Source organism: Andrena cerasifolii, chromosome 1, assembly GCF_050908995.1.
Source record: "Andrena cerasifolii isolate SP2316 chromosome 1, iyAndCera1_principal, whole genome shotgun sequence".
Lineage (NCBI taxonomy): Eukaryota > Metazoa > Arthropoda > Insecta > Hymenoptera > Andrenidae > Andrena > Andrena cerasifolii.
The window spans coordinates 4,528,725-4,539,328 of record NC_135118.1 but is presented as its reverse complement, the minus strand read 5'-3'; positions in this window follow the sequence as shown (position 1 = coordinate 4,539,328).

Genomic DNA, 10,604 nt, shown 5'->3' with positions numbered 1-10,604 from the left:
GAAGAAAAGGAAACTGATAGAGACCCACTTAGGCCCATTTTTAGCGTTTTTTAGAAAAACAGATTTAAACATGCAATGGTATATATATAAGATTCAGAGACATACGATGAACAAAATACTACTTTTAATAAATTTATCAAGTAGACATAAATGTGATTTTAATACAGCATATCTGAAGAAACGGTCAAGGACTATTTGTTTCAGAATAAATTTGAAAAAACGTGGACATTCAATAGTTGTGCACTAGGCAATCGATATGAGATGTGACATTCTGATTTCTTGTGACCGACTAACGCCACATACGCATACGTAACATCGACGACTTTACATTTTACGTCGCTGAGAGAAACAAGGTCCACTTGTTTTAAATGCAGAAATCGGATAACCCAGGTTACATTAAGGGGTTACCTACCGTCAGGGGTTAAAAAAGAATCGATTGTTTGGGAATTTATTTCAGAAAGTAGATGCATGTTTTTATGTAATGGTTTTTGTATTCAGATGAAAGACACTTTAACAGGTTATTATATTAGGTTTTGGTATAAAAATATTTAGTTATTGCACAATTACAACTGATTTCCCAGAAGCTGTTTTTAGAAACACGTTTTGCGGTGACCAACATTATTCGGAACTGGGTTATCTGAAATAAAGAAACGAGGAAGATTTAGTTAGTACAATAGTTTATCTAGTCTTTAATCGTTTTGTTTCATAAAATATTAATCTGGGACAAAATGGTGGATGTTTAAAGTGAAATAATCGACTTTCGTAGCAAGAAACACTTATTTTTCCTCCATAAAATAAATCTATGCGTTAGAAAAACAAATGCTTCGCTTAAAGACTAGATTTGAATGTCTAGAAGAAACCTACAGAGTTTCAGAAAGATTAGTGATGCGATTTTGAAGAAATCGTGGTCACCGGTCTAAAAACAGCTTCCGGGAAATCAGTTGTAATTTTGCAATAACTAAATATTTTTATACCGAAACATAATATAATAACCCGTTAAAGTGTCCCTCATCTGAGTACAAAAACCAGTGTATAAAAATATGCATGTACTTTCTCAAATAAATTCCCAAAGAATCGATTCTTTTTCTACCTCCTGACGGTAGTTAACCCCTTAAGGGGGGATTCTTGTATAACAGCCCAAAAAGTAACTGATATTTAAGAATTTTTTGGGAAAAAACTGTTGGTCATATTGCATTAAACTATTGTGGGATATAAGGAGGCATCTTTAAACTTGCAGAAAATATTTCTTTTATGTCGATCCTTCTTATTATTTATTAATTATTGCGGAATCTTGTCCACCTCTTCGATGATGTAACTCCTGTTGACGGGATGTGTAGCACCTATCACGGTCATCTGATTACAAAAAGAATAGAAGTTTCTTAAAGTTAGATAGTTTACGCTGGGATTGGTCTACTTTAAAGAAAGAAGGTGAAGATTTGAAAGAGTTATGGCGTTTGAAAGAAAAAGTAAGTTTTTACTTGGACAAATTTTTCATATTATTCTTTATATCGATGAAAAAAAGCATTATAAATAAAAACTATAATTAAGATTTTAGGTCCAGCCCCAGCGTAAGTTATTTAACTTTAAGAAATTTTTCTTCTTTTTGCAATCAGATCACTGTGACAGGTGCTACACCTGATACCAATCGTCGAAGAGGTTAGCACGATTCCACAATAATTAATAAATAATAAGAAGAATCGACATAAAAAAAATTCGACAGGTTTAAAGATGCTTCCTTATATCCCAAAACAGTTTAATGCGATATTAACAATAGTTTTTAAAAAAAAAAATCATAAATTTCAGGGGCTGTTACACGAGAATCCCATCTTAAGGATCGCACTTTGACCTCTTTATTATATTCTTTGAGTACCTAAGAACAAATCTACACTGTTTCGAGCAATCCTGTTAAAAATGTGCATAGTATGCTCTATGGAGGATTGTTTTCGAAATACATACAGTGGCTCGCATTAATATTCGGACACTTTTTAAAATCGCATAACTTTTTTAGAATTGGTCCAAACAACTTGAGTTTTTTTGAGAAGCTAGAAGGATTAGTTTCCTAACTGACGCGTTTCGTCATTTTGAAAAAAAAAATGTATTTGGTTGGAATGGCGAAAAGAATAGTAAAGGTCGATTTTTAAACTTTTTTTTTGTGAGCTTGTAATGAAAATTCAAAAAAACCCGTTTGTAGATTGCAGTAAGTTATAAGAATAAGGTCGAGAATCGCTGATTTCGGGAATTTTCGCGATTCCCAACCTTATTCTGCGATCTTTAAACGTTTGTAGCTCGGAGCAACGGTAACCGATTTTGATGAAATTTTAGGCACGTATATAACTTACTGCAATCTACAAACGTTTTTTTTTTAATTTTCATTACAAACTCACCAAAAAAATTTTTAAAAGCGACCTTTACTATTCTTTTCGCTATTCCAACCAAATACATTTTTTTTTCAAAACGATGAAACGCGTCAGTTAGCAAACTAATCCTTCTAGCTTCTGAAAAAAACTCAAGTTGTTTGGACCAATTCTAAAAAAGATATGCGATTTTAAAAAGTGTCCGAATATTAATGCGAGCCACTGTACCTATCGAGAACAGGATCTGCTTACCTACGTCTGTTTAAGGGGTTATGCCTAGTCAGGCGGTCGAAAAAAGGCGAATATTTGTGAATTTTTTTTGAAGAAGCAGAAGCGTATAATTTTACAAAACTTTTTGCGTTTAAAAGAGCAACATTTAAAGAACATTTGGTAATTTTTTCGTACAGAAATATTTACGTTTATAATAAAATAACAAGCGACATCCAAGAAGCATTTTTAAAAAATTGCTTTCGCGGTGAGCACTGCCATTCGGAACCAGATTATCTAAAATAAAAAAACAAAAAAGATTTCGTTAGTATATTAATATATCTTCCGATTGACGGAGAGAATTTTCCGAAATATTAATTTAGAACAAAATGGCAGCTATTTAAAGTTGAAATCCTGATTTTTCCGTGCAAAAATCCCTCGAAAAAATCATGATTTCAACTTTAAATAGCTGCCATGTTGTTTTAACTTAATATTTCGGAAAATTCTCTCCGTCAACCTGAGGATACATTAATATACTAACGAAATCTTTTTTGTTTTTTGATTTTAGATAATCTGGTAACGAATAGCAGTGCTCACCGCGAAAGCAAATTTTTAAAAATGCTTCTTGGATGTCGCTTGTTATTTTATTATAAACGTAAATATTTCTGTACAAAAAAATTACCAAATGTTCTTTAAATGTTGCTCTTTTAAACGCAAAAAGTTCTGTAAAAATATACGCTTCTGCTTCTTCAAAAAAAATTCACAAATATTCGCCTCTTTTCCACCGCCTGACTAGGCATAACCCCTTAACACTATTTCTCAGAAAAATCTTTCAAACAATGTATCAATTTTTTCTACACTTCTTTCGAGTCACCCCTGCCTTGCAGCGACAAAGATTAGCCGTCGATCAGCAACTGGGTTTAAAGTGGCCCCGAAACACTGTGCAGCGTGACAAATAAAAGCAATAACCATCCTCGACAACCGTGTGTCACACATTGTCAGTAACTTTCACCTCGGGTCGTACAGATCGATCCGCTGTCGTTCTGAAGGGGGAGGGAGAGCCGCGAGCTCCTCCGTTCGAAGGAGTGTATGACCGCGAAGTTTACTGCGAACCACGACTTATCGGATAGTCGGGATAAAGCTTTTAAGCCAGAAAGCAATGGTGCCGCGGCGCTACGAAATTTACTGTATCTGGCGCCGCTTCTATATTTACGATGGGCACCGTAGAACAGGCGATATCTACGTGATCCAGCGGAGCGTCCGCGGCATACGGCAGGCACGACGCTTCTTCCGCTTTTCATTCCAGTCCACGCCCTTCGTGCTCGAATTAAAACGCGGGCCGAGTTGCTGGCGGACGTGCGGGCAGCGCGATGCTCGCGAATGCGTCGTCGACGGTAAATAATTCCTAATTAGTCTGTTGCCCGGACCTGGACAATAACAATGGAGACACCTCTGCCAAATAGGAGGGGGGTGGCGAGTTGGGTGAGCGAGGGAGAAACTCGAGGCAGTTGGCGATTATCAAACTGTGCAGCTGGAAAATTCGGGGACAGGAGAATGTCAACATGTCGACTATTAAGAGGGGGGTGGGGGGCAGCTTTAAATGGCAAGTTTCTGTCGGAAGGCTTGTGACAAGTAAAAGTTAATGGCCTTAAGCCTGGTTCACACTAGTCAAGTTGTAACTCACGGCAAGTAAATAGCAGGTTCGCATTGGTTGAGTAGTTTCAAGGCACTAGAATAAATTAGTGTTGTATAAAGCTCGAGTCTTCAAAGCTTTAAGCCCTAACCTGAATGACTCAGCCTTTAAAGCTAATATCATATGAAGCTCGAGGTCTCGAAGTTCGAGGTTCAAGCATTGAGGCTCAAGCCTCGAAGCTGAAGGCTCTTGTGTTTAATAGTAATGGAGTTAACTCCAGGTCCTTGATATTATATGTTATTTTGTGCAACCACTATTGTAAAACGTTAAAATTAAACACAGAGAAAGCATGCTTTTTTATGGTTCCACCCTTAGACCGTATATACCTATAGACACAGCCTGCTCTATATGAAGCCACGAATCATAGTGGAGCAAAGATAACAGGCAAAAGTGACGTCACTTGTGGGCAAAAGATAATTCAAAATGGTGGATAGTACCTCATACCATATGTACAAGGGAGGTTATATCTTTTTCTGTGAATAATTTTTGAATAATTATTAATAAAGGTGCAAACATGTTGTATAAAGAATTGCAAAGACAATGATTAAATCGCATTTTCGGAAATATTTATACATCGCTGTAACTTCCATCATTACTTTGCCCACATGTGACGTCACGTAGATGATTTAATCTTTGCGTCAAGGCAGTTATCTGAAGCCGTGTCTATAAGTATATATGGTCTAAGGATCCACCAATTGGTTGGATCCGTGCTTTAAAAATACAATAAAAGTACAAAACTATACAATAGTATTTTTTTTTGTAAGTGTAGTTATTTGTAACAAAACTCTTTGATAAAGTTATGATAAAACACAAAAAGGACAACACAATCACTGTAATATAAATTTCAGTATATTATCTGGTCTTCTCATAACATTTGTAGGAAGATCCCGAACCCGCAAAATTAAAAAAATTCTAAAACTTTGTGAATATGTTGGGAATTTCCTCCTGATTAAAACCCAATTTTTGTTTGCTGCCCGATTTTGTGTTACAACTCGTGAACTGCGAAATAATATTTTTACCAAATGGTAGATCTAATTAAAAGAAGTAACTTTTGTCTAGAAACTGGCTTTCTATCTCTTACAGTTTGCTAGTTATAACACAAAATCGGAAAATAACCGAATTTTCATGGGTTAATTCCACCCCCTTTGAGTAAATTTGGGCAGCAAACAAAAATTGCGTTGCAATCAGGAGGACATCCCCTACACATTCACAAAGTTTCAGAATTTTTTGAACCTTCGGCTTCGGGATCTTCCCTTGTCAGTGTAATAATACAGACAAAAAATATACTTTGGATAAAATCATAATTTTTTTAAGGATGGGCCCCTGGGGGCCTTCTGCGCAGGGGTCCAGGTGGCAATTGCTCGTCAGTCGCGCTGTTAAATCCGTCATCTGAACATTCATTAATTTCGCTCATGTTCTCTTTTCCCACTTCACTTTCTTATTTTCATTAATCTCTTCCATTGCTCCCTATTTCCTTTCCTCGTGAAAATATACCTCTGCCCCACGTATTAGCTACTACTCCCTGATTGCACTAAAGGAAATGTTCCGTTTGTTCCATCACAGTAAAGTGGCCGATAAAGAGAAAGCCCGGCAGGTGGTGTTTTTTCCCGTGAATGCGATAAATATTTGGCGCCATCGAAAAAAAAGAAAAAATTATCTTTCGCATTAACTGCGGATGAAAAGAACAGGAAAGGAACATCAATTGAGGACCTTTCTACGGTATGATCTTACTTGTGCCCTAGTTCTGTTTGTACGGGTTGCTTAAAAATTTATCTCATGTTCCTTTAGGTCTTTTAGGCGCTTTTTCTCTTGCGGCACCTGTATGCATTACACACTTTGCACACGCAATCAGCTGGGTCTGTGTACGAGATATCCAGGTGTCACAAATATGCGACGCGTGGTAAAGAATGTGTTAATTCCACCGAAGTATAGCCGCGACTATTCAGCGACTATGGCAGGTTATTTGAATTTTGAAACTGCTGCCATAAGTACCCAAGCTGATGAAGTAGCAGAATGAACGACAACAGGAGGTAAAGAAGAAGAAGAAGAAGAAGAGGCAGAAGGGGAAGATATTGCTATGCGGAACGTGGCGGGGCAGCATAACGGTAAGGCCCCGCTGGCAAACGATCGTGGTGTCATTGTGCCGTCACAATGCAAGGTTATTCATCTGAAATTCTCACGGCGACATCAAATCCTATCGCTCGATAGAAATCTCCCCTCTGGCTGCGGAGTATTCCAGCTTCATTAGAAAGACGTGGGCCCATGAATATGCGCGATGCGGCCGACCTGATCAAGCTGCCATATCGCGTCACTTATCCGTGCAGACGATTTTCCTTGTAAATACGACGCAGCCAGTTCGCGGCGCACGTGTGCCGCGAATTTTGACGGAAGCCACGGGTGTCGCGGTGTCGGCGAACCAGTGATTTATTGGTCTGGAACTCGATGCCGTCCGCTCAATTTAATTCTGCCCCCTCGAACACCTACGGAACACCTTCGCGTTTCTCAAACAGCTACGCAAGCTTTTCCACAGTTCCCCGCGACGGGATCGACTTTCCTCCCGTGCCGCTCGGCTCGACGGTGCCTGCGGATCTCCAACTCGGCTTACAGTCATCGGAATTACTCCCTCGTCAAAATAACTTCCTATTATTCCGAGACAATTCAATGGGCACTCGGTGTACAGACGAGAACGAGCATCGTCGAAGTTGCGAATTTACGATAAAAAAAAAAGAAAAGAAAAGGGAGGCCAGTAATGGTCGCCGTTTTATAGTTCCTGGCGCAATCAAGACATTGCTGGGTAATTTGTGGTCGTAGAGGCCGAACACTTCGCTGGGGCTACATAGCAAGGATCTAATATACTCGGCTCATAATCATTAATCACCGGAGAGAAATCACCCGGGTGGATGCTGGTGTTTGTCGCTTTTTCTCTCGCCGCGAAGAAACCCGAGGGTGTATACTCTGCTCCGTCTAGAGGGCGGAGAAGGTGGCGGCGGTGGGGGGAGGCCTAAATCATTTAGAGTAAATAGCGAGCGCGTACACGGCAAGGGGATCAACTTTCTCCTGGAGATATCAATACTTTCGCTTCGCCTGAACCACTTGCGGCCACGGTTTAGAAATCTCGCTTGGCTCCCGTGCCCCTCGATGTCCTCCTTATCGCGACCTTCCTCCCCTGTACGCGGCAAAAGTCCAGCCAGAGGGACGTGTACCCGTCGGGACCGCCGGCAAAGCGTTCTAAAACGTATAGTTCCGCCTCCACTAGCGAATGTAGCTCCTTCGGCCGAGCAAATTTTGCAACCCCGGCGGTGCGCGCTTTGCAATCGCGTCGGGACGGGGGTGGGCGTGCGTTAGGGGTAGCGGCTCGCGTGGAATACACGTCGGTTGCTAACTCAGCTGACCGGTCATTAATAAACCGAAGCCATTACCAAGCAACCTCCGAATGTGCATGGCCGCGTCTGTGTGAAGCAACTATGTACACGGGCATGTATCTAAAACCACTATCCTCAGAGTTTCCCTCCCCGATTCGAATCCGAGCCCAGTGGCCCCTGTGTTCCCGTGTCGTCGCTGACCAACCCACCCCTCCCTACCCTCTCGCCCGCCCCGCCGCCCCTCCGCAGCCGCCGCGTTTCCTCTTCGGCCGGAACAGGGCGCCAGCCAAGTCGGGTTATAGCGCCGGTCCCGCTGCTATGTCATTTATAAATGTCCTCGCGAAATGACCCGTTCGTCCATCTCATTCCCTGAGCACGGTCATTAAAGTCGGCCGTACTTGGCCACTCTTGGCGAGGGAATATTTTGGAGCGGTTTAATGGAATGATTTAGTAAATGGGACCCGTGACGAGGTCCCCGAGACCGATTAAACTGGACGGTCGCTTTGCTTCCTTCTTTCTCAAGCGCGTAAGATGGCCCGGGGATTCTTGAACTGTTCAACTGGCATCGGCGCGTTCCGATTGAGGAGCAATTTCATTGAGCGCCTGGCGCTGGCGTGTTTTCACGTCGAGGACGTTTTTGGTAAGAGGACGCTTGAGACTATGGCCAATTGCTACGTATAGTGCCTCTACGAGCTATAATGACCTAGGTGTGAGGTCACTCAGCGGGGTCTTAACCGATATCCTGCTGGGTATGGGCCGCTAAACGTGGCCCCCTACTACCTATTGCAGGACTGTGTTTAGGGAGGATCAGGAGAAAACCGGGGCCCTATAGATTAAGTGTTACAACTTCGATTTTAATAAAATAAAACAGAAATTGAAGATACTGTTTATCATTATTAAAAAATACCAATTAAGCTTCGCTACTGGCTATTCAAAATTGTCTCATATTAAATACAAATACATTTTAGTAAGGTATATGTACTGCATTAGAACAGTAGTGGAGAATTTATAAATCAATACAATAATTAATCAAAGCTTAATTGATGTCTTTTAATAATGGTAAACCGCATCTTCAATTTCTGTTTTATTTTCTGCTAGGTCCCCGGTTTTGTCCTTGGTCTTCTCATAAAGTCCATCAAGAATATCAAGTCACTCAATGCATCATTTGCGGCGAAACCTTTGAAAAATACTGACTCCAGTGCAATAAATGCAAAGATTCAGCATATGACGACTGTGCAAATATTGATCCATCAAATTTGTATTATTTCTGTGATGTATGTAAGAAATAAGGATACGCGATACGCCTAGATGAACGTTGAAAATTATGTCCGGGGCTACCCGCCTATTTTTTTGATTTTGTAAAAACAGAGGCTACAGGTTTCTGATTTTTTTTCTTAAATTATTTAAGAAATGTGTTCTTTTTTTTAGTTATAGCGCAGCAGGAGGTGCTTATTTTGATTTCCTGAATTAGTAATTTGATTACAATTCATTGGTTGTATATTGTTTTTGTGCTTCATTTAAGGGGTTATGCCTAGTCAGGCGGTCGAAAAGAGGCGAATATTTGTGATTTTTTTTTGAAGAAGCGGAAGCGTATAATTTTACAAAACATTTTGCGTTTAAAAGAGCAACATTTAAAGAACATTTGGTAATTTTTTCGTAGAAAAATATTTAAGTTTATAATAAAGTAACAAGCGACATCCAAGATGCATTTTTAAAAATTTGCTTTCGCGGTGAGCACTGCCATTCGGAACCAGATTATCTAAAATCAAAAAACAAAAAAGATTTCGTTAGTATATTAATATATCTTCCGATTGACGGAGAGAATTTTCCGAAATATTAATTTAGAACAAAATGGCGGCTATTTAAAGTTGAAATCCTGATTTTTCCGTGCAAAAATCCCTCGAAAAAATCAGGATTTCAACTTTAAATAGTCGCCATTTTGTTTTAACTTAATATTTCGGAAAATTCTCTTCATCAACCTGAGAATACATTAATATACTAACGAAATCTTTTTTGTTTTTTGATTTTAGATAATCTGGTTCCGAATGGCAGTGCTCACCGCAAAACCAAATTTTTAAAAATGCTTCTTGGATGTCGCTTGTTATTTTATTATAAACGTAAATATTTTTCTACGAAAAAATTACCAAATGTTCTTTAAATGTTGCTCTTTTAAACGCAAAAAATTCTGTAAAAATATACGCTTCCGCTTCTTCAGAAAAAATTCCCAAATATTCGCCTCTTTTCGACCGCCTGACTAGGCATAACCCCTTAAGTGTCCAGGGCTACCCACTCTTCCCCTAGTCTTTTAGTTATGCCGTCGCATTTTTGTGCGTTGTCAGCGCGTGATGTATGGAAATACAGAAAATGAAAACTGCGCTAGTGGCAATGTCGTGAGCTGTTGGAGATAAGCTGGGCGATGCTTTCGCTAATTTTGTAAAAGATTCAAGCCTCCACTGCACAGTGGTCGAAAATCGAGAGAACCTGACCGAAACCCTAATTTCTAAAGTCGCCAGTTATGGTTCCAGACCCGAACACCGTTTTCGTCACCTGTCCGACTACTAATTACCAACAGTTAGAGGAAAGTAAGTTTGTCATCCTTCGCAGCAGCTCACTCCGAAGTTGGGTATTGTCGGAGCGCTACTCTCTCAGTGAAATTGGTGGTGCTTCTTGTGACTCTTGAAACTGTACTTAAAATTGGTAGAATAACCATGGATTCGGTGGGTAGTGATAAGTACAGTCGTTTAGTATATTTTGGTACAGATTTGAGACATGTAGCAATGAAAGGGTGAAATTTTAATTAAAAAATTGCACCCCCTGTCACGACCACTGATGAAATTATATTTAGCAAGGGATAAAGTCTACTCCCGGGCTCTCCGAGTAAAATTTCTTCTTCTCTCATTAAGAGCGATGCTTCAGCTGTTGTGGCGTACAAAAAACTTTTGCCCATATTTGCCCCTTTTTAAGGAGGTTCGATACCTCTCTTGCGGG